Genomic DNA, 4,585 nt, shown 5'->3' with positions numbered 1-4,585 from the left:
GGTTAAGCAGCATGTATTTAAGATTTTATTGACTGATATTATAGCTCATTAGAGGATAAGGACAATACATTACAAACAAACAAACAAACAAAAAAAGACAAAGGTACAAAGTTAGGAATAAACATAAAGAAGTGATGAAAGTCTTTCTATAAATAATGTCATTATACACCTGATTTTCTTGGGAAAGTTCTGGTTTATGCTTTTTGTCCTAGTATAATCATTAACTGTACTCTTTTCACTCTCAAATTGCCCAGGTTTAGATGATAAATTATATGGCTAAACCAGTCTTCCAAAATAAATAAATAAATATCTAGATGAAGGAGAAAAAAAAAAAAAAAGGAGGCATTCCGTAAAATTTCAATTTAAAAAAAGTTGTATGTGGCATGAAAATAAATGCATGATAGCTTTGAGACACTGAAAACAGCTTGTCATGCTAAAGCATAGATCTCAAGGAGGAAGCTTATAAGAAAAAAGTAGAGAAGCAAATGAATCAGATCCTGAAACCTCTCTGTTCTGCTAAGGAATTTCTATTGTATCCCAAAGCCAAGGGACGGGAACTAAATATTTAAGCAAAGAAATTGCATAAATGGATTTGAATTGTAGAAAGAAATATAAGCAAAAACATGAAGACTATAAGTTTAATATTATGGTCATAGACAATAATTCAGGAAGGGTACTTTGAGAGCTTGAAACTGAGGCAGTAACATTTAGGATTGACAGGAGCAGATGCATTCAGATAATATCAAAGAGATTAAATTACATGTCAACAGTTTCCTAAGTTCTATAATTTGTAAAATCATTATTATATTACAAAACTTATTGTCCTTTAAATGTCATAAGTAAAAAGTAATAAAATATTTGAATCTTAGGTCAACTACAATTATAAATATATATTCACCCAATATCAGAGCATCTGAATATATTAAGCAAATACTTATACATGTGAAGGGAGAAATGGACAAGAATACAATAACAGCAGGGGACTTGAATATTCCACTTTCTATAATGGCTAGATAATAGAGACAGAAAGTCAATAAGGAAACATTGGACTTGAACTATACTTTAGACCAAATAATTCTAATAGACATATACAGTACATGACATCAAAGAACAATAGAACACACATTCTTCTCAAATGCACATGACCATTCTCCAGGATAGATCATATGTTAGGTCATAAAACAAGTCTTAGCAAATTTAAGAAGATTGAAATAATACCAAGTATCTTTTCTGACCATAACCATGTGAAACTAGAAATCATTAATAGGAGGAAGACTTGCAAATTTAAACTATATGGAAATTAAACAACACATTCCTGAAAAACTAACGGACCAAAGAAAAATTCAAAATGAAAATCAAAAACTCTTGAAACAAATAAAAATGGAAACACAATATACCACACTATGGCATGCAGTAAAAGCAGTTCTAAGAGGAAGGTTTATAGTGATAAATGCTTACATAAAAAATAAAGAGGGCCAACTGAATGGCATGTTGGTTAAGAGTTGGCTTGGGACGCTGGTTCTGGGCAGCAGGGCCCCTGTTCGGATCCCACATTGGGGCCGGGGATGCTGCGTCCTCTACAGCTAAGATGGTGAACAACAGCTCAACCTGGAGCTGGGCTGTCGTGAGTTGCCAGGGATGGCATAGGCTGCAGTGAAGCTGCAGTGGGCTCCCATAAGCTAATGTGAGTGGCCGTCAGCCATTGAGAGCTGCCAGGGGCCGCTGTGAGTGGCCATCCAGTGGCCAGCGACCGGTCTGCCTCGCCCAGGAAGAGCGCAATGATAGTGCCAACATGGGCCAGTGAAGCAACGTCCTCCACAACTGGACTGAAGAACAAAAAGCACAGAAACTTATCTGTTCCCCTTCCCCAATTCCCCAACACTGTTCTCCTCACCCAATTCTCCAATAAAATCTTAAAAAAAAAATAAAGAAAGAAAGAAATACCTCAAATAAACAATACAACTTTATACCTCAAGGAACTGGAAAAAGAACAAATGAATCCAAGGGTTAGTGGAAGGTAGGAAAAGACAAACATCATTTAACAAAATGAAAAGGCAACTTATATAATGGGAGAAAATATCTGCAAAGTACATATCAGGTACGGAATGATATCCAAAACTTAAAGAACTCATACAACTCAATATCAAAAACAAACAACCTAATTAAAATGGGAGCAGAGAACTTGAAATGTATTTTTCTGAAGAAGACATACAAATGACCAACAAGTAAATGAAACAATGTTCAATATCACTAATCTTCAGGAAAATGCAAATCAAAACCAGAAAGAGGTATTACCTCACATCTGTTAAAATGGCTATTATCAAAAAGAAAACAGATAACAAATGTTGGTGAAGATGTGGAGAAAAGGGAATCATTTTACACTGTTAGTGAAAATGTAAATTTTTACAGCCATTATGGGAAATAGTATGAAGGTTTCTCAAAAACTAAAACTAGAACTTCCATTTGATCCAGTAATCCCTCTTCTTTGTATATATTTGATAGAAATAAAATCACTATCTTGAGGGTTATCTTGTGTGTGTGTGTGTGTGTGTGTGTGTGTGTGTGTGTGTGTGTGTGTGTGTATATATATATATATATATATATATATATATATATATATAACACAAATGGACCTTGAAGGTATTATGTTAACTGAAATAAGTCAGACAGAGAGTCAAATACCATATGACCTCACTTATAAATCTAAGAAAAGGTGAATTCATTAATACAGAGAGTAGAACGGTTATCACAGTGGCTGGGCATTGGGGAAATAGGGAGATGCTGATATCTTTACTAGTTATCAGGAAAAAACATAAAAATTATTAGATGTCACTACACACTTACAATAATGCCTCAGATAACAAAGACAGAATATACAAACTGTTGTCAAAGAAGTAAAGATATTGGTTGGGTGGCAAATTTGTAAAACACTTTGGAAAAGTGTTTGACAATGTGTGCTACAACTAAGTATTTCCATAACTTACAACAAAGCAGTTTTATTCCCAAGTGTATTTTCAATAGAAATGTATACATATATTCACCAAAATGTGTGTTGTAAAATGGTGATTGCAATGCTACTCACAAAAGTCTTAAACTGGAAACGATTTAAAACCAATCAACAGTAGATACATTGAGGTGTATAGTAAGACCTTAGCATATGATATAGCAATGGGAGTTGAAAAACCATGTGTATCCATATGTTCACTGCAGTATGTTTTACAATAGACAAGATACAGAAAAAACCTAAGTGCCCATCAATAAGATGAATGGATAAAGAAGTGGTGCATATATATACAATGGAATATTACTTGTCCATAAAAAGAATGAAATCTTGCCATCTGCAGCAATATGGATGGACCTAGAGCGTATTATGCTAAGTGAAAGATGTCAGACAAAGATGAATATTGTATGATTTCACTTATCTGTGGAATCTTAAAGACAAAATAGAAAACAAACTCAAAGATACAGAGTACATTTTGATGGTTTCCAGAAGGGAGTGGGTTGGGGGCTGGGTGAAAAAGGTGAAGGGATTAAGAAATACAGATCGGTAGTTACAAAATAGTCATGGGGATGTAAAGTACAGCACACGGAATATAGTTGATAACATTGGAATAACTACATATGGTGTCAGATGGGTACTAAACTTATCAAGGTGATCACTTCATAAGGTATATAAATGTCTAATCACTATGTTGCACACCTGAAACTATTATTGTATGCTAACTGTAATTGAAACATTAAAAAAAATTCTTTAAAAAGTTAATATCCAACACTTTGATAATCTATAAAAGTTTTTCTTAAACCAAAGTGATGTAGAAAGTTTGATCATAAAAAATTAAAGTTAGATGGATAGATCCCCTTACCTTTATATTTTATATTCATCAGGCATATATTACATTATTCATTTGTATATTTGTGTATGTATACATAAAAAAATAAGAAGTATAGTGACAAATTAACAGATCACTGTAAGAATTAATTGAAAAAGACATTGATATTGACAATATATGGAAGTTGTAATAAGCAAATGAAAGTACTTTCTAAGATAAGAAATAATATCTTATATAATTCTTGGGTCACAGAAGAAATACACACACAAATACTTATTAACTAGTAAGATGAGAGTCATATATTTAAAATATAGTATAAGGGCCGGCTGAGTGGCTCAGTTGGTTAAGAGCTCGCTGAAGAGTGCAAGCTCTGATCAACAGGGTAGCCAGTTCGATTCCTGACCCGAGCTGAGCTGCCACTGAGCTTCCAACATGTGGCAGGATGACTCAGCTAAAAAACAAAACAAAAAAAAAACAAAAAACTATAGTATATATTCAAGATGCATTTATCAGTAAACACGTAAGTTTAAATTCATGTATTATATGAATAAAAAAGTTATATATTTATTTTTAGATATAATGAAACAGTATAAATAAACCCTAAGAAAGGGTAACAATAAAGGTAAAAATCAAAGCTGATAAAACTGGGAATGAGAAAAAAAGCTAGACATAATTTATACTAGATGTAGTTCTTTTTAAAATGACAATAAATATACATACAAATTTGGAAAATCTAATAAAAAAAGATAAAAATA

This window comes from Hipposideros armiger, unplaced genomic scaffold (assembly GCF_001890085.2).
Source record: "Hipposideros armiger isolate ML-2016 unplaced genomic scaffold, ASM189008v1 scaffold_850, whole genome shotgun sequence".
NCBI classification, from domain to species: Eukaryota; Metazoa; Chordata; class Mammalia; order Chiroptera; family Hipposideridae; genus Hipposideros; species Hipposideros armiger.
The sequence above is the reverse complement of the archived record's forward strand: the minus strand, read 5'-3'. Positions refer to the sequence as shown.